Below are 26,691 nucleotides of genomic sequence, written 5' to 3'. Positions count from 1 at the left end.
GAGCAGTCAGAATACAAACATTCAATATCTGAACAAGAGTCATTCTTGTGGCAACGTGATGCTTTGCAGAGCAGTTGTTATCTAGATTGTACATTGTGAAGGTGAACAATCAGCTGTACCATTGCAACTGAAGACATATACATATGTCAAAAATGATTGCTCCTTCACTGCAGGCAGCTAATGAAGAAGATGTAATGCTGTCAACTACACCAAATACAGAATAACCATTAGTTCCAGATCTCTACCAAATAAAGGAATTGGATCAGCAATTGCTGTTACCCTTGCAATACCATTTACTACGGGAACAATATTTCCCAGTGTAGTAATATCACTGCAGGACTGAATGGATTCGACATATCACCAACAAAAATATGTACACTTATCATTAGAAGATTTGCATGCTTAAAAGAATGCATGTCTGAAGGGACAGACAAAGGTGTGAGAGCACAAATAGGTTTTGGTCATGTAAAATAATTACCTTTGTTGATCATGTATGGGTAATTTGTATTTAAAAATGATAGTACATGAAAATGTTTTATTTATGAAAAGGGGGATGTTTGGAGAAATTCCATACATTCTGACTTGACATAGTCATGTGACCTATGATGTAGTAAGTTTTAGTTTAAGCAATAGCCATTAAACTCATCACATGAAACTGTTGACACAGAGATAACAGAGGCTGATCACAATGTTTAAATTCTTTTAGTTTTGCAAATTAAGACTTGGGGACCTTCGTTCAGGTAGGGACTGCAGGGTATTTCAACTAATTTAACATCATTTGTAGACAAACGTTTAGGACTGAATATTTACTGAGTGTGACTCAAAATTGGGGAAGCAGAGTTTTGATTGGGAAACTGGTTCCTTTCTATACCGTGTCAAGGTGTCCACATCTAGAAGTTAGTCATATTGATGGGATGGCTTTCTATTTGGGTGGAACTGCAGGGTTCGTTGAGTGGCCTGATAGCTGGCAAACTTGGGAAAAGTACACAAGTGATGAGATGAGAGAACTTGGCTTCTCCTCAAATATGTCCCTGCTTCATTGAACTGCTGAAAACCTGAAGCTTGGGAAGCTCAGCTGCTCCCTATAAAACTGGCAAAGCAGATTAATTCAAAGTGTGCCAGTTCCAATTAATAATTCGAAAATGCCAACCAGCCTCCTTGAAGTGGATTGTCCTTTCTGAGTAAAACATGAATGTTGGTGTGTTGAAGATAGCTTCTTGTCACATATAAAACATTTCCTGATTGAATATCACCACGTCCAATTCTATACTCGGATTTGTGTTAGACATGGCCTCTAATTCAAAATGCACTTGAAGAACATCTGGTAATGCATGGAATATTTGGGGACAGGCAGCATGAATTTGTTAAAATGGCTTGAAATGCAAAATTTTGAAGAATTAATTGATTAAATTTATGACAATCCATTTATTTATCCAGTGAATACGAATTTTCAGAAGATATTTCATAACACGTCTTATGTGACTTCTTTTCAAATTCAGTCATAAGGCATGAGAAAGAATCACAAGAGAAAGTAATTAAAGTCCATTCAGCTTATTTGTGCCTTCCATTCTCATGGGTAAGATGATGTAATTTTCAGCATTTACTGTTTTTCTATCTCTTGCTAATGCACACCAACAACGATGAAGGTGATAATAAATGCAAATCATAAGGAGAAAAGTAAATATTAATAAATTGTGCTAAGTGTGGGTCACACCCTGGTTGGGTGTAAAAGTAGCATGTGTCTGTATATGTATGTTTGTTTCATGATGCATTAGTAGTTAATGGCAGACTCCAGGACTGATAACAGATTTTAAAACTAAGCAATTAACACAATTCTGTGCTGGCAGTCAAGTGCTTCAATCATTTTTTGCACCTTTGGATTAGTGTAGTCCATACTTCTGACTCCAGCGTCAATCTTCATGCATGCATACCATTTGGAAGAGGCATCTCAGGGGAAAGGAAAACATTTTATTTTTTTCAGCAAATTCTCAAATATGTAGTACTTTATTTTAATACATAAATGCTGACTTGTAGAAATTTGGTGGCTATACTCCTCTTTATTATTAATGTGACTCTGTTCTGCTTTAATGGCTGACTTGACTGGCATTGTACTTTCCTTTCTACCTTGAAATGGTGCATTGTATAGATTCACAATGAGATCTCAAGTGATAATCTGCAACATTACTGAATAAAGTGCGAAGACCTCAATGTCAGCTAAAACTTTTGACGTCATGCATGATTTCCAACAATTTCATGTTAAATCTAGGAATAAATTACCTGAGGAAAACTTATGTTGCATCCCTGCTGTGTTGAGCAACTAACTGGTGATTTATTAATTGGGTTTCACTTATCTACTGGCAACTATTTCATTCTTATCACATCTATTGTTTTGTTGTGTCTGTCCTCTGGTTTCTATTTGATCAGCTTTGTATTTTAGAGAAGCTATTTATTTATTCTACTAATGTACCACTAGTTTGTTCTACCCAGCAACTATGTATTTTATAACTTATTCATTTGTCTCCCATCCTTTGCTGCCATTGGAAAAGAATTTGGGATTGACCTTTGTGCTTTCCCATTTGCTTACTGTGGTTTTGGCAGAGAAGCTGCCGAAACCATGAGAAACAAAGTGGACATGTTCTCCTTTAGCTTTAGTCCTGATTTAGTGACAGCATTCTGAAATATTAATCTACAATTGTAATCTTCGTTTCTAAAAAAGATGTTTCCATCTCACCTTGGCAACCTTCTCATTTATTAACTCTGCCTTATTCCATTGCAGAGCACTTTCTTTTGTATGTATGCTTTCTCAATTCATTTCATTCATAACTAGTTCCAGAAATAACTCTCTCCTTTACAAACAAATCCTTCATATATTTTAGTAATTCTATTCATTTTTCTCTGTGCTGATTAATTAGTAATTTAAATCTCCTAGCACAATAATTTTGTTATTTATATTTATTTCCCAGATTAGTTCATAGATACCTGTTTTACTTTCTCCCTTACTATTGAGGGAATTGCCATTCAACTTAATAACGTGCAATGAAAGATACCTGACTTGCATATTTAGAGTTTAAAATAATGGCATAAGAGACTGATTACTTGACTGAAGGCTTTTTTAAAAAAAATCTAGATCAGACAGTCCTTGTAAACCATGTCCAGTATATGTTAGAGAGCAGGAAATCCTTAATGTGTGATTGGAAGATTGTTTGTATTGAGATGGTGTGAACACCGAGGGAAATCAGCTTGTTTTTGATTCAGAAAAATGAAATGAACTTTTTACTGAGAAAATTCAGTGCTCAAATGTTTTTTTGGCAGTTTGAAGGAATTGTTGACAAGGTTCAGCAGCATATTTTTAATCACAAAAAGCAGTGTAGAAAAGGTCATGGAAAGTTACAGTTACCTAAGTTTAGGTATTGCAACTTCCAGACCAAGAGTGTTTGTTTAGAAATCCTCAGGATACTAAAAGCTGATAAAATCTAAGATCTCAGTTTTGTGAGCATTTAAGTAAGAAGTCTTCACAGTTCACAGGGAAAAAAAACTGGGGAGAATCAGGAATGTCAAGGACAGATTTGATACAAAGGGATAATTTCTCTGGATTTGAATCCTGTATTGAGAATAGTTTGAAACTGTTTTGTTGGGTATTTTCATATTTTTTGTAGTTGTTTTGAAATCTAGACAACCTGATTTGTTTTATTTTGTTTGTGAATATCCAGTATGTTAAATAAAATAAGAAAAGTATAATCTAATCGGCTAGATTTGTGGTAAGATCAGACTTACCTGTTAATAGCATCAGCTGGGATCATAACAGATATAACAATTATATTTACTATGATCTTGAACCATTCAGATTCTCCCTTTCCTGTATACATTCATTCTGAGTATTACATGCATTTGCTATTTTTACATTTTCTGTCCCTCTTAAAAGTAGATTAAAAGTTAGAAGTTAAAAGTAGATTAAAAAATAAAAGCTTGAAAGTTGGTTTGGTTATTTTCCATTCCTATTTATTCAATAGCTCAGTCTTTGTTGAGTCCTCTGGGCTGTAGGCTGCCCGGGTCCATTGGCAAAATGAACCATTAGAGGAACAACACTTCATTTTCCGCCTGGGTAGCCTACAGCCTGGAGGACTCAATACTGATTTCTCCAATTTCAAACAATGTTCCTCTCCATCCCCCGACTCTTTTCCCAGCCTGTCCTCCTCCCTTCCACTGCCCCTGTCACCAACTGGATTCATTCCTCCCATTAACCAACCAGGTTGTACCCTGTATTTGTCTTCACCTATCCTTACTTCACCACACTGACCTTGTCATCCTCTTTATCTGCAGCTCCCCCTACACCCACCCACAGTCCTGAAGAAGGGTTACATCTGAAATGGTGACTTCTCCACATCCTGATGTTGCTTGACTTGCTGTGTTCTTCTAGCCTCCTGCCTGTCTATTTAGGAAATTTGGTCACTCCCCTTCAGTGAGTAGAGAGGTAGAACAAAGTTTAGCATGAGACCTTGGAGCTGGACACATGATAGAGTCTCCTCTTGAAGACTGCAATGACGGTTCCGAGCATTGTGACCCTCAAATTTTATCTCATAACCCCAGCTGGTGTTGCAATCCACGTTGTGGAAAACTCTGTTTTATGTGAATTAATTTTTTTTTAAAGCAATGTTTGAGAATTAAATCATGAGTTATATTCTAGCATATGGAATTGGCGACAATTTTGGTTAATACAGTTTTATTCTGACTTTTCATAGAGACTGTCATAAAGAGAATTATCCATTGTGACATAAGGCTGAGGGAATCAGTTTTTCCGATACTTACATACAATTGAGCTTTCCTATGACCTTCACAGAGCAGGGACATTTCAGGATATCATGCTTATTAATGAAAGTTGGCTTACTTTATGGTGACCTGGTACACAAATGTAATTATTCTCTCTTTTATTAGAAAGCTGCAGCGACCAGATAAATTGTTCAAGTATCAAATCAGAAACTGTTCTCAGCCTCCGCCTTTATAAATAGCCTCTGTAAATGGAAATTTACATTGCAGCAAATTGAACACATCTTGAGCAGATGGGCATCATCTTTTATTCCATTAACTTAAATGGAACTTCGAATGAGACCTAATGCTGATAAAGGTTGCTTGTGAGCTGCAGAGACAGCCAAATGGAATGAGGAGGTTATTCTGAAGAAGAAGACAAATGGACATGACTTTACTGCATGTTTATTCGCAGTTCTGGTGAATTTTAATTTTGCTGTATAACAGAAGCTTATGATCTGTTTCCTTTCCTTTCCTTAATGTAACAATCTTCTCTATTCCACTTATAAGGACACTCTTGTGAAAGGACTTGAGGCAATTTCAAACAAATTCCTGGTGAAAAATTCATTTGAAGCTGGCCATAATTTAGCATGGTTACCACTGAATTGAAAATGAAAATAAGAACATAGGAAATTGGAGTAGGTCATTCAGCTCTGCAAACCCACTATGCCATTAAGTGAGATTGTGGATGATCCTTTACTTTAACACCATTTGCCTGCAGTTTCCCCCTCCTTTATTGTTTTAAATATTTAGAAATCTAAATCAATCTTCTGCCTAAACACATTCAATAATGGTGACTCCACAGCCTGCCTCTTATTCTGATATGGTATCCACTTTCCTGGACCCACAGCAAGAGAAAACATCTTTCTGTATCTACCCGGTTGAACCTTGTAAGAATGTTGGATGTTTGAATGAGATCACCTCCCATTCATCTAAACTCCAGATAAAAAAGACTCAGTCTATTTAATCTTTCCTCATAGGGCAACCCCTCTATCCCAGGAATTAGTTTTGTGATCTTTTGTTGCATGTCCTTCATGTCAAGTTTATCTTTTTATTGGAGAAAGTGAGGACTTTTTATTGGTAAGGATACGAAATCTGTGCACAATACTCCTGGTGTGGTTTCATCAAGGCTCTACACAATTGCACCCATATTGCAATGTTGCAGCTGGAGTTCCTCAGGATAATATCCTAGGCCTGGTCATCTTCAGCTGCTTCATCAGTGACCTTCCCTCTCTCATTAGTTTCGAAGTGGGGATGCTTGCCGATGACTGCACAATGTTCAATTCTATTCTTGACTCCTCAGATACTGTCATTTAGTCCATGTCCAAAAGCAGCAAGACCTGGACAATTTTTGGCTGACGAGTGTCAAGTAACATTCACACAAGTGCTGGGCAATGATCTTCTCTAACAAGGGAGAATTTAGCCATCATTACTGACAATTAATGGAATTAGTGAATCCCCACTATCAACAATTTGGGATTCACTGAACTGACCTGCCTTGCCCTGCAATATTCTGATTTTCATGATCTTTATTCTTACCTTGATCTATTATCTTGCCAATCCCCTTTAATTTACTCAAGTGCCCCTTACATGATCCCTCTATTTAGTTTCAAGCCCTCTCTGCTATAGTTATACAACTCACCAGGATATAGCCAAAACAAGGTTCAGATAAATTCTATCCCAAACGTACAGTACCCCCTCTCCCTAGTACTGATGCCAGTGTCCTATGGATTGGAACCCACTTCTCCCATACTAGTCTTTGAGCCATGCATTTGTCTCTCTTTTATCCTTTACCCTGTGCAAATTTGCATCTGGTTCAGGTACTAATCCAGAAATGATTACATTCGAGGATATGCTTTTGAATTTTATGCCTTTCTGCCTATGCCAAACCTCTTTCATAGTCTCACTTATACCATTGGTGCCTACATAGATAATGTCAATGGGATCCAACCCCTCCCACTGTAAGTTCATCTCCAGGCCTGAGCAGATGTCCTGAAATCTGGCACGGTACAAGCTTCACTGCCTTCTGGATTCAGCTTTAGTTGTGTCTGATACAGGTTCTAGCATGTCTTCCTGCATGCTTCATTGATCAAGGATTGATCCCCATGGGGGATATGCTGGGCTCTGAGGTCACAGATTATGTTGAAAACAATTCTGCAGCAGCTAATGGCCTAAGGCGCCTCATGTCTGCCTAGTTTTGAGTTGCTAGATTTGTTCACTGACAAAAATGGAGAGCTGCTAACATCACCCCTGTGCCTAAGAAGGCTCATGCTGCATGTCTCAATGACTACCGCCCAGTGGCCCTAACTTCGGTGGTCATGAAGTGCTATGAAATGCTGGCTATGACATTAATCAATTCCAGCCTCCCCACGACTCTTTACTCACTCCAATTTGCCTATCGGACCAATAGATCTACGCTAGATGCCATATCACTTGCCCTTCATTCCACCAAGAACACCAAGAACAGCTACGTAAGAATCCTACTCATTGACTACAGTTCAGCCTTCAGCACTATTATCCCCTTGAGACTGATTGCTAAACTTGGTGTTTTCGGACTAAACCCCATTCTCTGCAACTGGATCCTGAGTTTCCTGACCCACAGGCGACAATCAGTGAAAATTAAGGACAATATTTCATCCTCACTAACACTCAACACTGGATCCCCCGAGGAGTGTGTACTCAGCCTCCTACTGTACTCACTGTACACCCATGACTGTGTCACCAAATACTAGACGAACGCCATTTACAAGTTCGCTGATGACACCAACGTAGTTGGTCGAATCTCAGTTGGTGACAAAACAGACTATAGATGGGACATGGAAGACTTGGTAAAATGGTGCACTGAGAACAACCCAGCTGTCAATGCCAGCAAAACCAAGGAACTCATTATTGACTTTCGGCTGGATGTTACTCATGCCCCCCAACACATTTATAGCACAGAGGTGGAATGAGTGGAGATTGTCAAGCTCCTGGGAGTGGTCATCCACAACAAGCTTTCTTGGACTCTTCATGTGGACACACTGGTTACAAAGGCCCAACAACATCTCATCTTCCTCAGGGAGCTGAGGGGATTTGGCATGTTGGTGAATACCCTTGCCAACTTTTATACGTGTGCCATCAAGAGCATTCCGTCTGGATGTATCACTACCTGGTATGGCAACTGTACCATTCAAGATCGGAGATGGTTACAGAGAGTGGTGAACTCGGCCCTGACAATCACAAAGGCCAACCTCCCATCTAAAGAATCCATCTACCAAGGCTGCCAGTATTTTCAAAGATCCATCCCACCCTGGCAATATTTTTCTACAACCTCTACCATCAGGGAGAAGGTACAGAAGCATGAGTACACGAACCAGCCGGTTTCGCAACAGTTTCTATCCCACTGTTGTTAGAATACTGAATGGACTCACAAACTCTGAACATTCAGCCGTACCTGTATTTTTGTTTTTGCTGCTGTTTACCTATTATTTACTTATCTATGCTACTTAACTCTGTGATCTACCTGTATTGCTCGCAAGACAAAGCTTTTCACTGTGCCTAGGTACACGTGACAATAAATTCAATTCAATTTATCTTTTACAAGTTCTAAGCTGAGTCAGCTGTTGGAGGTTTTGTTGACTGCACAGCTCAGAAGATAGATCTGAGAATAGTGTGTTGCCACTTTATTTCTATGGATATGTGTGTGGGAAGAAAAAAAAAGAAAATAAAAGGTCTACCTATGATCTGGATGCTGAACCTTAAAAAATGACTATGCTCTAAACTGTTCATTTAATCTAAAATTAACTGGAAAGTTATAAGAAAGGTCATAGTGTAGATTCCTGACAAAAACGTCAGTTCTGGGAAGTACCCATAATCTTGAGTATTTGTTCAGAGATGTTATTAACTATTTTGGAGAAGGTGGGACATGAACCCAAACCCCCTTGCTCAGAGGCAGGGATGTTACCATTGTGTCACAAGTGCTTTCTCATAGTGTTGAACACTGTGACTAATCACCATATTGTACACGCTGCCATCAAAGCTTAACGATATATGTTCTTTAGGTTCTGGCCTAAAAAGAAGAGCTTCTTGTAGTAAACATGATATAGTTTTATTTTATCTCTGCATCTGTACAGAAACTGTTAGGAGCATCGGTCATATCTTACTCCTTCAAAATTTTTACTCTCCCCGTCACACCTGATGACACCATTGCATTGGCTACTGATAATAGCGCTGAGTCTGTGTCAAACCGTTCAGATCCTTTTAACCAGCAGACAACATATATGACCTTAGGCTGCCATTGGAATAGAAAGTTGAATAGAAACCGGTTGATGTGTTGCATTTAAGTTCCAAGATCCTCTCAGAGAAAAGAGACAGCTCACAGAATGGAGAAAAAAATGTTGGGAAGAAAAAAGAAAGAAACTGCTTGTGCAAAAGTCCAAGAAGGATACTTTTAAGCATCCCACTTATTTTCAAATGAAAGGGAACAGAACCGATGGGGCTCTTGAGAGTCTGTGTTTAATAACATATTAATGTGTCTCCTGACTTGGCATAGACATATGATCTCCACTATGAGGTACTGATGGGAGGCAGTCATCTTAGAAGCAGTTTTAGAAAATCACAGTGGAAGCCAGACTGTTTTTAGCAGACTTTTGTCAGAAATAGGCCTGAGATTCAATGTTGAAGAACTGTCTTGAAGCATTGATATTCAAAAGGTGCACAAATGCTGATAGAAACATAGAAACTTGGAGAAGGAGCAGGAAATTTGACCCTTCAAACCTGCTCCACCATTCAATATGATCCTGGCTGATTTCTATGACAATGCCATATTTCCACTTTCTCCTCATTCCTCTTGACGCCTTTAATGTCTAAAATGATATGCATCTTTCTTGAATATATTCAGTGCATTGGCCTCACTGCAGTCTGTGACAGAGAATTCTATAGCTTGAGTGCAGAAATATTTTCTTATCTTAATCATAAATGGTTTACCCTCAATCTTAAGACTATGTTCCCTAGTTCTAATCTCCCCAACCAGGAAGAAATATTTTCCCTGCATCTAGTCCTGTCTAGTATGTCTAGCCCTGCTGGAAATTTACATGCATCACTCAGATCTCAACTCATTCTCTAAACTCTATTGAAGAAGGCCCAGTTGAACCAATCTCTCATCATCGGACCATTCTGCTATCCCTGGTATCAGCTCAGTGAACCTCTGCTGAATTCTCTCTGTGACAGACATTTACTCTTCTTAGGTAGGGAGACCAAAAAAAAAATTCTCTTGTGGTGATTGGAACCAGGTGGATTATATTGACTGAGATCCTTAATTGGGGTAGTTCACCTGGTTCAACCAGGGAGCCCTGGCTGACAGCTATAAACAGGGGATTCAGAATCTCCTCACTACAGGGACTGACTCTGAACTGACTGATCACAGCCAGCATACTGTGCACATGAAAATAAAGGGTAATATGGTGATGGGATACTGGTCTCTGTGCAGTTATTTCAACTCTATGTGTCATCAAGGTTCTGTATAACTTTGGCAAGACATTCCCACATCTGAACTCAGCTTCTGAGAACTGCTAAAAGCCAGTGAAAGATACTTGAAGAATGAAACAAGCTACAGCTGACCCACTGGTTAAGACACAATGGTTGCGGCATTTCCTCTCTTGGCATTGGTCAAAATGAAAGGTGATATGAAACAGGATTGGCTGTTATTCCATCTGCAGTAGCAGAAGTATGGAAATATAATGAATTTAATTAACATGCAACCATGAATAGCAAATCTTTTCTTGCTCTGGGTAGATACTGTTTCAAATTGTACTCCATGCTTAATCATCAAGGAAAACATAAAAATAGACTTCAGAAACTTTGGAAGCTTTGAGGGCACACTTTGAGCCCTAAGTAAATGTAGTCTATGTCAGAAACATTTTCAATATTAGGGTTCAAGGTGAAAAAGAATCCATTGATTAAAACATATCTATATTTATAGAGTACACAGAATCCCTCAAACAAGATCACAATCTAATTGACATCAGGATGGTATCGGGTATAAGTGAACCTGCAGTGAGAGCACATTTACTGAGAGAGAAGCAAAGTGACAGACATAGGCAAAATTCTAACATTGTAACTCAGCAGCAAGAGTATATTCATTGCAGAAGAGACCAGATCTTGCATTGTGTTGATAGATATTACCAGCAGAAAGTGCAGGATGTAATTCCTGAGGAGGTAATCCCACAAAGGAAAAGAATATATTCCAACATGGCCTAAGCAGCATTTGCACAGCAAGAAATTAAATAGTTTTGTACACAAATATACGGCTAAAAAGAAACACAACAAGCAGGTGTAGATGGCAATTGAAGCATGTCAATTGATGATTCTGACAAATGATGTTGTATCATGCAAGACGTTGGTTCAGTCAGCTTTCACAGATGATAAATGATATGTTGCTGTTGGACTGATGACTGCAAAAAGAGAACATTAAATCAACATAAAATTCAGTGGTGTGCAATAGAATATAGTGATGTCACAGCCCTGTGTGAAGAGGCTCAACATGGCAATCAAAAACTGAAGTCCTCAAAGTAAGATTAAGGTTAAATGATAGCACTTACATACTGAGAGGACAGGTTACTCTGAGAGCCCAAAGAAATGACAAAAACAAAGATTTTTACAGACTTAGACTGCAAACAGAAACCATTGATTTCAGTCAGAGCAAGTCTAAATCTTGGACTGGTAACCCTCAATGTGCCAAAACAGATTTGCAACGTGATACAGCACACTAAACTATTAAGCATAGGACAGATCTTAGAGAAGTACATCACCATGTTCACAGGTTTAAAATGTCTTCTTGGAGAATGTTTCACTCAAAATGAATGGAGGGTAAGACCAATTTAGCATCTGCCAAGGAAGATTCTATCTTCCCCCAAAGCCAGGTGAAAGACAAGATAAAAGAACTAGAGAAAGAAGAGAGTAATCAAGAATGTGTCAATTCCAACAAAATGGATTAGTCACGTGGCAGCGGTAAAATAATCTGGCAAGCTGAAAATATGCATTGATCAAAATGATCTAATAATGGCTCTGAAGAGATCTCGCTACCCCTGCCTACCATTGAAAGAATTTTGCCACTACTAGCAAAAGCAAAAATCTTCACTGTCCTTGATGGTTACTGGCCAATAAAACTAGAGGAAAGTAATCCCTTTCTAGCTACATTATGAATGCTGTGCATGAAAAATAGAAGGTTGTGGATGCAGTTTGACACTGTCTCAGCTCCATATGTGTAGCAGCACAGGTAGCATGAGATGATGATCTTCCTGGAGTAGAAGTTTTTTTGGGTGAGCCACTTGTTTATGGATGTGGAGACAAAATTGAAGAAGAACCATTGCTAATCACATTCAGAAGTTGGCATGATTAATAGATGGAACTTCTCAGATGAACCTGAAGCTGAATAAGAAACCAGCATAATTTGTGAATGAGGTTTATTGATCTGACTTGTCTACATACTTGAAAATGGAGGTCCAGTACAACAAGTGCATTCATTTTCAAGTATTATTGCTTATTATGATGGGTAGGTTAGGTAGGTGAGTGAATTGGATAGGGAGGTAAGTTAACTGGGACAGTTTGAGGTGGTCATGTCAGAGGGTATTCTGGTCAATAGACAGAGTCAATGGGGCAATGGAGAAGTCGCTTGTGAAGTTATGTTGGACTAGCTTTTAATCCTTCCAGCATTTTCTGGGTAACTATCCAGGTAAGTACTGCAGAACAGTTTACAGTCTTTGACTATAGCTCAGATATCCATAAGGTTCCAAAATTCATCTTTAATCATACTTCCAAAATGGAAAATTTGGCAAGGATCTACATATCCTGGAATGAAACATCAATCGATCTGATCGATTAATTACTTAAGATTTTGAGTAACTAAGTGGGGATTTCATGTGGCTCAACTTTTAATCCTCCTTCTCTATTATAACCATTCAAGTTTATTTTGAAAAGTACAGCTACCCATGTATTGGTGAATAATAAAACCCCACTTCCATTTATCAGTAGACAGTGCCATTTACTCAAGTAATTACTTCAGCAACTGCAAAAACGTGTAAAGCACCATTAACATATAAAAATGTTAAGATATACATGCTACATATGCCAACAAAATTAAATGCAGATTTTTTTTGCTGGTGCTTTTTCTCTCAATACATATATAAACTTCTGCCAGCACTGAAAATCAGTTGTATGTGTATGTTTGAATTCTCATTGTTACAAATCGAACATGACATAAACATGAATGGAACAAAAAAAAGCCTGAAGGGAAGGGGTTTAAAAAAATATAGAAATTAGGGAACACAAAAAAAAGCGCAAATTTGAGATAGTGAAGGACATTTTGGGAAAATTATCTCATGCAAATAGCTTGGAGTCTGCAGTTCTATTATATATCAATAAGGTCAAAATTCTGGAACTTTGATATTCCCTTGCTGTGACCCTCCCCAATGACAAAGCAGTCAACATCACTGTCCATACCACTGACAGCTGTACTGGGACCGGCGACACCGTGCTGGGACCATTGAGAGCTGTGCTGGGACCGGTGACACTGTGCTGGGACCGGTGACACTGTGCTGGGACCGGTGAGAGCAATACTGGGACTGGTGACACCGTGCTGGGATGGTGACACCGTGCTGGGCAGGGTGACACCGTGCTGGGACTGGTGAGAGCCGTGTTGGGATCAGTCACATCGTGCTGGAACCAGTGAGATCCGTGCTGGGCAGGGTTTGATCGTGCTGAGACCAGTGAGAGCCATGCTGGGAAGGGTGACACTGTGCTGGGACCGGTGAGAGACGGGCTGGGACCCGTGACACCGTACTGGGACCCGTGAGAGCTGTGTTGGGACCGGTGACACTGTGCTGGGACCGGTGACACCATGCTGGGACCGGTGAGAGCAATACTGGGACCGGTGACACCGTACTGGGACCCGTGAGAGCTGTTTTGGGACTGGTGACCCCGTGCTGGGACTGGTGAGAGCCGTGCTGGGACTGGTAAGAGTCACGCTGGGATTGGTGAGAGCCATGCTGGGACCGGTTAGAGCTGTGTTGGGACCAGTGACACTGTGTTGGGGCCAGTGACACCGTGCTGGGACTGGTGACACGTGCTGGGACAGGTGAGAGCCATGCTGGGACCGGTAAGTGCCGTGTAGGGACCGGTGACAGTGCTGGGACCGGTAACACCGTGCTGGGATCGGTGACACGGTGCTGGGACCAGTGACACGGTGCTGGGACTCGTGACACCGTGCTGGGACCGGTGAGAGCCGTGCTGGGACCGGTGAGTGCCGTGTAGGGACCGGTGACAGTGCTGGGACTGGTAACACCATGCTGGGACCGGTGACATGGTGCTCGGACCAGTGACACTCTGCTGGGACCAGTGACACTGTGCTGTGACCGGTGACACTCTGCTGGGACCAGTGACACTGTGCAGGGACCGGTGGCACTGTGCGGGGACTGGTGACACTGTGCTGGGACCGGTGACACTGTGCTGGGACTGGTGACACTGTGCGGGGACCGGTGGCACTGTGCTAGGACCGGTGACACTGTGCTGGGACCAGCGACACGTGCTGGGACCCAGTGAGAGCCATGCTGGCCCACTGCCATGACACAGGCTGACACCATGCCACATTCGTTTGGGGGTGGGTTGGGGCTCGAGCCTGACGGAAGGAACATGCAGGGTGCCGGGAAGATCAAGCCCTCTGATGCCGGAGGGCTCTGGACTCAGCATTGAGGGGGACAAAGAGGACGGGTCTTCTGTGATACCCCAGCCACACACCTGTCAGCCAAAGCGAGTGTGACCGATTGTCAAGTGACCCTCAGACAGGCGAAGAAACTGGGATTGCAAACTGCATTCAAAGTGTCGATGATCAATGTATTCTGCAATTCACACTAATTCTCATTGCGAGCTGCATTCTTCATCAATGCACAAGCCAAGTGATCCACCGTTAGGGGTAGTATGAGGTTTTGGTCTGTTCCTCACCAGAGGTAAGTGATCCGGACCGCATGTACATCTCCCACCACCACAATGCCCACCTATTCATCCGCAGCGACCAGCATTGGCAATGGTATGCACCCATGCATTGTGGTGTGAAGGAGTGGGGAGTTCCATCCTGGGTGCAGCCCGTGGGTGGCTCTGTGGACTCACCCCTCAGGACAGTCGAAATGCAAAAATGGTTGGACAGAAGACAGGGCGCTCATGAGGCACTTCATGCCAGGCTCTCAAATTGCCTGTCACCGTACTTGCATGCACCACGGCTGACAGAGGCAGAATCTCTGCCACCAAACCTCCCACCAAGTGTAATGAGGGCTGCAGTAGATTGCCTGAGAAAATGGAAGGCGGAAATGAACCAGGAATCTGTTCAGCAGCGTCACTGACATGCGCATGTGGCAGAGGGGTGACAAACGGATGTCTATGCGGAGTCATGACAGGGACCACACAGGCCTAAGCGATGGCCGCTTGACTGATGTGGGGATGGAGACAGGAACAGTTCATCCCTCCTGACCCTCCTCGCATGCAGCTTACTCACAGTCACCAATGACCAATGGATGACATCAGACACCCTGACTGAGAGCTGGATCCTTTATTAACCCTCTGGACAGTTCCTTGTGATGCCTTCTGCATGGAGCTTGAGAACCGATGGGTGGAAACGCACAAGTCTTTTAAATGCTGCCGACAACCCATAAACACACAGAGACACAGAAAAGTTGAAAATAATCACCTATCACACATTTCCACTCCACTCTCCCCACTGAAATTCAGTAATGAGTCAGAACAGGAAGGAAATCTGGAGCAAATGGTCTCCAGATAAAATATTGTCCTTTATACAAAGATATGGACTGAAGGGTCTGCTTCTGTGCAGTATGACTTTACAACTCTATAATTAGGAGGAGGAGGAGCCCATTTGACCTTTCGAATGAATATTGTCATTAAAAAAAACCCCATAACTAATCTGTTTTTAGCCTCAAATGTATATTCACACCTACTCCCATTAAACTGCAATGATACAAACCAAAACATGAGAATTTGAGATGTTACTTGTTTTATATTCATCTGTTAATTATTACTTGATTAGCTTATTTGCATTAAGCTCCAATTATTAATCTGTCTTGCGAACACCATCCTGAATCAAGGATTTGTAGCTCTCCATATATCATGTTGATCTTCCAAGTTCTTGTCTGAAAATAAATTGAACTCACACTTGAAAGATTTGTTCCATTTTAAAAGAAATGAAAAGTTGGACTCACAGGTTATAATAGTAGATTGGAATTCAGATAAGGTTCACAAATGCTTGAGAGTCATTATTATCCATCATGATGTTATATGAACTCCTTTAAAGACAAGGCAGCTGGGGGAGTTAGAGTGATGGTGAGGCATTCCTCCCAGGTTTCTCTCTTGAACATACATTTATTAAACATTGAAAACATAAAATTCATCAGCGCGTTAAATTGTGATAAAATGAATAAACGATGAAATGTGGTCAGTATACATTCACATTTTTAATGGTATTTGTCAATGCATTTTAGCATTTAGTAAATTGTCAACGAATCATGTTTTTGTGCAATTGTATATGGGATCTTTTAGCTGTACCTTTGAATTGTCTCACTGTGACATGTATAAATTACTCATAATACCTACATAGGTAAAGTCACCGTGATCCTAGCAGATAATAGGGTTGCTGGCTCATCAGAGAGAGAGAGAGAGAGAGAGAGAGAGAGAGAAAGAGAGAGATGACTAGTGATGGTTTAGTCAGAGCATCACCACGCATCAGGCAAGGGGAGAGGTTAAGAAGGCGAGTCTTTTGTGTTATCCTCAGCTGACCCAAAGTACAGGTTCTAACAAATATCAGAACAGTAAATGATACAAAAGCTGTAGTGATGTATGTTCATATTTTTAAAAATATATCATCTTTGGTCCAATTTGCTCAACTTGGACACCAATGTGGCACACCTTAAAAAGAATTGAACTGAATTATAAATTATATATTGAAATCATAACAAAGAGAACTTATTTCAATGGATATTTGTGTCCCTTGATGCTTCTGCTTCTAGGGAGGTGTTATTATTTTATTCCACTGTGTTACTGACTTATCTACTGCTGCCTCACAGTACCATGGACCCCGAGTTTGATTCCAGCCTTGGGTGGCCTATTATGAACCATGAAATACAGCAGGATTTGGAAACCCCTAAGGAAGTAGCAGCCTTGGGAGAAGTTTGCACATTTTCACCATGTCTGCATGGGTTTCCTCCAGGTGCTCTGGTTTCCTCCCACAATCCAAAGATGTGCAGGTTAGGTGAATTGGCCATGCTAAGTTGCCCATAATGTTCAGGGATATGTAGGGTAGGTTCTATAGTCAGGGAAAAATATAGGATAGTAGGGGAATGGTTCTGGCCGGGTTACTGTTTGGAGGGTTGTGGTAGATTTGTTGGGCTGAAGGGCCTGTTTCCACACTGTAGGGATTCTATTATATTCTACTTTATTCTACTGTTGTGGGTCTTCTGTTTTGAGCTATTCAGTGTAAAAGTAGGTAAATAAGACAGCATCTTGAGTTAAAAATGTATTTTTAATATGAAATTTACCCAGAAATTGGGTTATCTATGATACTGGTCATTACCCTCAGTATTTTAGGGACCACAATACATGATATTGCTAATGCTTTGTTCTCATCACCTTATTAGATCAAGCACACAGATTTAGAAATGTTTTCCAAAGCAACAGGAACTAGATTTAATAACTGAAGAGCTCAATTGTTTATCTAATACAACATATAACTAGAGAATGTGCTGCAAGAATATTATATTTTCACATTATTATAAATCTTGCTGAATTTTTTTCCTTTATAATTCAATATTGGCCTATTATGAACCATGAAATACAGCAGGATTTGGAAACCCCTAAGGAAGTAGCAGCCTGATTAAGATACAAGGTAATTTGTAGTTAGTTGTTATGGAAGATTAGTTGGTTATTGAGGTGTATTTAAATAAGCAGCCCTATACTCTGCCCTTCTCTAATTGACCAGCTCATGAACTCTCATAAACCTAGCAATGCTAAATAATAATTCTGGAAATTAAAAATATTGATATAAATAAAGAACACTGAATTACATGGTGGTTTTCATGTCCTCAGGATATCACAAAGGGCTTTGTAGCCAAAAAGGGGTAACATCATAATTGTAATGTATGATAGTGCTATGAAGAGATGTGATCCAAATATAAAAAGATTACCCAAAACCTTTAAATAAAAGGCACTTGACTAAGGATAAGGCAATGAATATAAAAGCAATCCTAGAATTCCCTCCCTAATAGCATTGCAGATTCATCTTCAGCTCATGGATTGCAGTGGTTCAAGAAATCAGCTCACCACAGTCTTCTCAATGGCAATTATGATTGGGTAATGAATGCTGACCAGCCAGTAATGCCCATGTCCCATGACTTAACAACTGTGCATGTCCTATTAATCATTGATTAGTCATTATGATCCAGGAAGGTCTGTCAATTATTCCCAACCTGAAAATAAAAACTGGCAGGTAACTGCTGTAGTCAATTGTGGCCAGCCTCTCCCCCACTTCCCTCTTGCAGTCCTAGATCCATGGCTGGCTTCGGCTCTGGCACTGAGGTTGCAGAGGCTTCAACATCAGCAGTGGAGGAGCCCAGATCCAGGACCCCAGCAATCTAAGACCAACGGCAGTGTCTGGAGGAGTGTCAGAGTGGGAGCAGGAGGTGTGAGTATTTGAGGCCAGCCTTAGAATCAAGTCCCATTTGTTATGTCTCTCTTTGCAATTCCTTTCAGCACAACGTATGAACTAAAAACCCTTCAGAAGTCATCCTTATCATCATGGAGGATTGCTGGAGAGGGGTCTTTGAGATTTATCTCACTATCTGCAGCAAAGGGAATTCAGCCAGCCACAACTGTGCCAGGATCAAACCCCACTGCCAACAACTTGTGAGTGCAGAATGATTTAGAATCAGAACACCAATTGGGACAATCCATAAATTAGCTTATAACATTTCCAAGAGAGGGCAGACTAGACTCAGGTTAACTTTTCTCTTAAATAGTGGCACTTCTGGCAGTGCAGCAAATTCTCTTTGTGAATTGCCACTCTATACTATATCCTCAACGCTCTGGAATGGGCTTGAACTCATGAGCCAAGGTGTTTAAAAGTATTCTTCAGGGACAAAGAGAAAACAAACCAAACCAAACCAATCAGTGAGTAAAACTGTCATTGTCTGTGCTGAAATGGGTGGATTTCCTTTTGGAAGACAGAGCTTCATGCCATGTTACCTGAAAAGTTAATTAGGAATTCACCCCCAATGATCACACAGCCCTGTGGCTCTTTAATGCTCTGACAATGTTAATTGACTGGAGGTGAGACTTATGCCCCTCCCTCACAAATATGTCCTGCTTCAAGAGGTAGGCACCACAGAGAGTGGATGTTTATTTCCCCCTCCAACTCTATTTTGATTTAATCCCTATCCTCCTCTTCACCTTTTTTGATTACGCAAAATTGCCCTTTGATGAGAAGGGCATTGCTTGTCACCCTGGTGTTTCCTTTCTTCCTGGTCGTGGAAATTGATTAAAGATTTGTACACGTGTTGCTTTTCACTGTGTCTCAACCTGCATACACACACACAAAAACATCCTGCTTCAGAAAACTGCTGGATCAATCTGATTGGCTGGGTTTTGGGGCAGGCAGGGGGGCAATTGGAGCACGGACGGGGTTAGGGGTGGGTAGGGGGCAGTGTGGACGCGGATGGGGTTGGGGGCGGGCTGGGGGGTGGATGGGGTTGAGGGCCGGCGGGCGAGGTTGGGGGCTGATGGATGGGGTCTCGCGCTCAGTGTGCTTTTGCCTCGTCTCCTGAATGGGGAGTAGACTTACCAGAAAACGCCGAGCTCAAGAGGAAATCAATTAACTGAATAATCAATTATCTGAATGAAATAGTGCCCGCCCACATTGTTCAGATCATCGAGGTTGCAATGTATTTCAAAAGAAATTACTTTAGACACTACCAGCTACAGTTTCCCCTCCAAGACACTCACCATCCAGACATGGAGATACATTGCCGTTCCTTTGCTGCCAATGGTCAAAATCATTGAATTATCTCCCTAAGGGCATTGTGGGTCAACTGATAGCACATGGACTGCAGGGGTTCAAGAAGGCAGCTCACCACTACCTGGGTAATGAATGCTGGCCAGCCAGTAATACCCATGTCCCACAAATGAATAAATGAAATTATCCTACTAATAATGCATGTCCTATGAGAACATTGATTATTCACTATAATCTAGAAAAGCCCCTTATCTATTCCCAACTGGAGTATAAGATCTGGGTGATAATTTGTTTTCCATAGGGGAGTTGTTTGGGGGTTAATTTTTAAGCTGGAAGAGATTGGACACAGAAGATGGATGCATTTGGCAGCATGTCAACAGACCCAGCTTCTTCCTGAATTGACACGCTGGTTTTTGTATTCATTTGGAGTCTACGTATACAGTTGCTGTTAAAAGGAGCTGGAGGTTGTATTCAAAACTCTATTCTAAGCATACTTCTGACACACAGTCTTGTCCAATAGGCAATCAGGATGTTGTAACCGGTTAATTGGGACATTCACAGCTATCCTGTATAGATTATGCAGTGAGCGAATGAAGGTGGGCGGCTACATGGGAGATTGAGTGTCGAGAGAAGTGGATGTGAAGGTAGGTGAGTGGAGATGTGTATGGTCAGGTAGGTGAGGAAATGAATGCAGTGATTATTGGATTAATGAGTGAGCAATCAGGGTGGGGTTTTGGTTTCCCACCTACTCTTTCCCACCTTCTCCTTCTCCCTCCAAAATCCTCCCCACCCCATGTAATCTTATCCACCAAGAAGTCTTGGAGAAGAACAAAATGCAACTCACGTCTGACCCCCACCTTCAGAGGAATTCCAATGAGGATAGCTCAGAGTGGATCACACTGAGAGATGTACAAAGGGCAGTTTAGTTAAACTCAATTCCTCAGTTCATACCTGCTCTCACCCATTTCCCTGGTGATCAGAATTTTGGGTGGAGACATTTTTTTTCTTTTCAGTTCTGTTTCATAACCAAAAGAGCTAAAAAGGAACTTATTAGTTAGCTCTGTAGCTTGTCATTTGTCATAACTCACTGGGGAAGTCAGTGATAGTATAAAAGCAAAAGTGAAAATATATAATGTGGCGAAGGGCAGTGGGAAACCAGAGGATTGGGAAGCTTCCAAAGACCAACAGAGGGCAACAAAAAAAGAAATAAGGAGGGAGAAAATTAAATATGAGGGTGAGCTAGCCAGTAATATAAAGGAAGACTGTAAGAGTTTCTTCAGATATATAAAGGGCAAAAGAGAAGCAAAATTTGACTTTGGGCCACTGGAAAATGACACTGGAGAGATAGTAGTGAGGAATAAGTAAATAATTGAGGAACTGAATAATTACTTCGCGTCAGTCTTCACAGTGGAGGACATGAGTAATTTTCCAAAAATTCAAGAGAGTGAGGGGTAGAGCTCAGTATGGTGGCCATCACTAAGGAAAAGGTGCTAGAAAAAATGAATAGCCTGAATGTGGATAAATCACCTGGACCAGATGGACTACACTCCAGAGTTCTAAGGGAGATAGCCGAAGAGATAGTGACGGTAATAGTGATGATCTTTCAGGAATCGTTAGAATCAGGGAGTGATCCAGAGGACTGGAAAGTTGCTGACGTGATACCCCTGTTTAAAAAGGGAGTAAGGCAAAAGATGGAAAATTACGGACTGATTAACCTAACCTCAGTTGTCGGTAAAATCTTGGAATCCATTGTGAAGGACAAGATTTCTGAATACCATGGTAAAATAGGGAAAAGTCAGCTAAGTTTCATCAAGAGGAGGTCATACCTGATAAATCTGTTAGAATTCATTGAGGAAGTAATGAGCAGGTTAGACCAAGGAGAGCCAATGGATATTATCTGCCTGGAGTTCAAGGAGACCTTTGATAAGATGCCACACAGGAGACTACAGAGTAAGATAAGGGCCCATAGTGTTACAGGCAAGGTGCTAGCATGGATAGAGGCCTGGCGGTCTGGCAGGAAGCAGACAGTGGGGGTAAAAGTGTCCTTCTCATGATGGCAGCTGGTGACAAGTGGTGTTCCACAAGGTTGAGTGTTGGGGCCACGATTTTTCACTTTATACATTAATGATATGGATGAAGGAACTGAGGGCATCTGGCTAGGCTTGCAGATGATACAAAGATAAGTAGAGGGACAGGTAGCATTGAGAAGGCGGGGAGGCAGCCGAAGGATTTGGACAAGTTAGGAGAGTGGACACAGTGGAAGATGTAATGCAATGTGGGGAAGTGTGAGGTCATGCCCTTTGGTAGAAAGAATAGAGGCATGGACTATTTTCTAAATGGCGAGAAAATCCTGAAGTCTGTGAAGTGCAAAGAGACTTAAAAGTTCTAGTCCAGGATTCTCTCAAGGTAAACTTGCAAGTTAGGAAAGCAAATGCAATGAAGGCATTTATTTTGAGAGGACTTGAATATAAATAAAAGCTCTGAGGCTCTATAAGACTCTGGTAAGGCCACATTTGGAGTATGTTGTAGTTTGGGACCCCATATCTCAGGAAGGATATACTGGGCCTGGAATATGTTCAGAGGAAGCTCACTAGAATGGTCTTAGGAATGAAAAGCTTAACATATGAGGAATGTTTGAGGACACTGGGCCTAAACTCAATGGAGTTTAGAAGGATCAGGAATGACCTAATTGAAACTTACAGAATACTGAATGGCCTGGAAAGAATGGATGTTGGGAAGATGTTTCCATTGGTAAGAGAAACAAGGAGCTGGGGGCACAGCTTTAGAGTAAAGAGAAGGCCTTTTAGAACAGAGACAAGGAGAAATGTCTTCAGCCAGAGAGTGGTGATTCTGTGGAATTCACTGCCACAGAAGGCTGTGGAGGTCAGCTCATTGAGTGTATTTAAGACTGAGATAGATAAGTTCGTGACTGTCAATGGTGATCAAGGGTTAGGGGGAGAAGGTGGGAGAATGGGAATGAGAAACTTATCAGCCATGATTGAACGACAGTGCAGACTCAATGCGCTAAATGGTCTAACTTCTGCTCCTATGTCTTATGGTCTTATTGCACAGTCTCCGATGTGCCCAAAATCATCATAAATGTTAATGCCTGACTTGTCTAATTCTAACTAATTGCCTAAAGGAACATGCCCACCACTTTTTATTCCCCCTGTAATAAGAACATAACTATGTATTGTAATCAAACTGATTTGATCAATGGCAAAAGGTAGAAAAGTTGAACTCAGTGAATTTAAACTCTCCCCCTTTCTTAAAGTTCCTGCATATGTATAAACAGATACATGAGGAATGAGACATATGAATTATGCATGGAAAGGAATATTATAGAGAAGCGCAATACAGGTACCAGTCCAGATCACAGATATAGATGAGTTGCTTTCGTTTCATTTCAGACCCCTGAGGAAATGAAAATCAAAATGTGTCCGCTCCTCCTGAAAAGGTTAGGGTCAAGCCTGCTGTGTCATCTAATCAACCAAATCAGTTGACGTCTGGGTACCACAATCCAAAAGAGCAGTCTGACCTGACAATTCATTCTGGTTGGTTTTCCTTTGCTGTATAAACTCAGGCAATTCATTGGGAACATGAAGCACAGGAGTTGCCTGTTATGTAGGGAAGATCTTATGAGGAAATGGCTGAGGGACTTTATGTACCTCTATGTACCCTTAGAGTTCTGAAGACTAACCTATATATGCAATATATTTCTTCACTAAATTAAAGAACAGATCATTTGTTCTCTAAAACATAGGGAAGATTCTGTTTGGGAATTTTCCAAAATGAAGTAAGTATCAATGTCAGTGTAGTGGACAAGTTTAATGTGAACATGTAAAATTTCACCACGAAAAATAATCTAAGGTCACATGCCTATTAAGAGCTGCATCTCTCTAGAAGCCTCATGTGAAGTCTTGTTTTGTACATAGTTAGAATTTATGAGGTTGGCTAAGCGGTCACGTTTGCTCATAACTAACCTCGTGAAATCTTTATCAATCCTGCTCTTGGATATTACCAAACTAGAACAACAGAGTAACAAAGTCAGGACCCAATATAGGTCAGCAGGATCATGACAGTAACGCTAAAGAGGTGGCCTGCTGCATTAATCTAAAGCCTCGGAATTGCCACTAATAGAACTGGCCATAACTGAGGCTGGAAGGTGGAAATAAAGAGCATCTCGGTATGCTGGCACCCTCGCAGGGCAATTGAACATGTATTTCTGTGCTGAAGTTGGCTACATAGGCGACCAGAGGTCAACCTCACCAAGAACGGTATTGGGGATGTCGTTAGATAGTAATCGCCCCTAAGGATCTCCTCTTCAGGGCATGGAAGCTCCAGAAACCAAGGCCCCCCACTATTACCCTAGCCTCTCTCTTCTCTTTCCCAATCCCTTCTCACTCCTGAAGTGTTGCTGCTTCCATGGAGCTGGAAATAAATTGTGCTGGCAATTAATCGTATCCCTTTTGGATTGTCCTATGGCAATTTTACATCACAAGGTACAATGCGGGAGCAGCATGTGCACATTCATTTTGTGCCAGGATTGCACTCTGATTGCACTGGTCAGGCCTTCTAGGCATCCAGGATGCATGCCAGAAACAGGGTGTGACCGGTTCAGGCTCCTTTGCAAAATTGGACTTTGAATGAATGCAGATGGAGTGTGCACATTGTATTCAGATTCTCAGCAGCCAAAGCAATGGTCCTTAAAAACAGCTCTCAATTTGACCACTAAGAATGATGAGTTTAAATAACATTTTATTCACCATTTTGCAGAGATAGAAGGATTCCTCATGGTCCTGTCAGAAGATCCATTTGGCATGTTCAGAAATGACTGCCTAGCATTGCAACTCAAGTTGGTTATGATATAATTTCAGAGTCAGAATAATTAAAAACAATCTGTGCTTCTTGTCTGGTCAAATCATTTTGAACTAAATTATCACTGGAGAATGATTAAACATTTGAATTAGTCACAAACATATTGTTAGTAGTTGGTGATCATGTTTGACGCCAGTAGAGGGAAAAATAGCATTCGACTGTGAATCATCTAACTATTCGAAAACCTTTCTGCTGGAATAACATCTTGATATAGATGGCCATACTGAAATGCAGATACGTATTGTCTCAAAGAATCAGCTTGGAATTACAAACCAAAATTTACAGGATTGCAGCATATCAGAATCCTACAGTTTAATGCAATGCTGCAGCAACCCCGGCTCAAAAAATAATGGTTGAAGTTCGGTAGAAAATCACTGAACTTCAGACAATCAAACTGTTTGGGACAGCTTATGCAATTATATTGGTGATTTTATATGCATGTATTTAGCTGTGGAGTGGGTTACATTCTGACACATGTTCTCCGACAGGCATGTTGATCTGTCATCTCCCTTGACTATTTTGTAGTCATTATTTGATTGAAAGGAAATTATTCAATACCATAAGTCAAGCAATTTAAGTAAAATAACGTGAGAATTTATTTTGCAAAATTTCGAGTTAAGTTCAATTTTGCAAGGCAATTTAAATTAAAATGCTTTTGATTGAAGGATGTCAACAACAGTTGGATACTAATGAGCTTCAAATGCCTGACCTAATGGTCATGGATAGATTGTGTCAAAAAATACAGGGTGGCAGCTATCAAGGATTTGAAGGTCATGAGCTAAAACTAAAGCCCTTTGTGTTGCAGCTGGAAACAGTACTGGACTATAATGAGAGACTTGAATTCTGCGATGAAAGGAGAAACTGTCCATCATGAACAAAGCTAACGAAGATTAAATATTGATACAGCCTATAAATACAGAACATTGAATAGTCTGCAAATGGTATTAAAAATTCATGTTCATCTGGACTGGCACTAGTCCCAAGGGTTACTTGTCTCTGCTGGTGCCATTTACTCTTACTAACATGCTATGAGTGGTCTCCTCTCTTATATTATGCTTTGCATCTGAAATTCAATTCAAACGCTACAGCACTTTAGATCCTGTGCACATACTTAGTGTGTCTCCCTGATTAATCCACAAGTGAGTTCCACTAAATAATTAAATAATCAATTAATTTAAAAAAAAATAAAGTTCTGGAGATATCGATGCAATTTAATATTCCATTATATACCTATTAATCCTAAGTGATGAAACCCTACCTCATTTCATTGGAAACATTGTGTTTTGGATATTGACATGAATCATATTGTATCTAAGTTCTGCTTGAAAAAAGAAAGGATTTTACTTATATAAAGTTCATAGTTTAAAAAAAATTGAATAAACATTTTGGCATCTCAGGGAAGTTTTCTTAGATAGAACCTTAGCATTCTATTACATCTATAAACCTAATGGCATGAATTTTGGCTGAATTTGTCTATTAAAATTTGTCCTTATAAATTTGAAATAACAACATTTGTTAGTTCATCTTGTTGGGACAACTATGATCTAATAATTCTGTGCAATGATGTCTGTAGCCTGTCTGTAGCTATCTTGTTGTCAATTAACCATGGATGCTCACACAGGCAACTAATAGAATATCTATTGAGATTGTTTTAAACCTATATTTTGCCATCAATGACATGTGATGTAACAATGTTAGAACAAACACAAACATTACTGCCCAGGTAAGGTCTACACAAGTACTCAAAGGCCTACAATGCCAATCTTATGCCCAAACAGCAAGTTGAAAATCCACCTTGCTATTTTAATTTCTTTCTGCACTGAGTCAGTCATGGACCATTAATTGTTGCTCTCAGCGTGGTTTGTGACTAGGTCTATAATTTATTTCTGAAATGTTGCCTCCTTTGGATGAATAACTCCTCCCCATCTCTGAAATTTGGCATGGATGTAGCAAGATTTGATTACTGGTTG

General features: G+C 40.6%; 1 protein-coding gene and 1 pseudogene across 1 annotated transcript in view; both read right to left on the bottom strand.

Annotated features, from left to right (window-relative positions):
• The window catches only part of LOC132828109 (LHFPL tetraspan subfamily member 5 protein-like), a 141,879-nt gene that overhangs the window by 36,806 nt on the left and 78,382 nt on the right, over positions 1-26,691 (bottom strand). The gene's annotated exons all lie outside the window — the stretch shown is intronic.
• Positions 14,609-14,752, bottom strand: LOC132828485 (5.8S ribosomal RNA; annotated as a pseudogene).

Source organism: Hemiscyllium ocellatum, chromosome 26 (genome assembly GCF_020745735.1).
Source record: "Hemiscyllium ocellatum isolate sHemOce1 chromosome 26, sHemOce1.pat.X.cur, whole genome shotgun sequence".
NCBI lineage: Eukaryota > Metazoa > Chordata > Chondrichthyes > Orectolobiformes > Hemiscylliidae > Hemiscyllium > Hemiscyllium ocellatum.
Note: the sequence above shows the minus strand (reverse complement) of the source record. Positions and strands in the feature narration are given on the sequence as shown.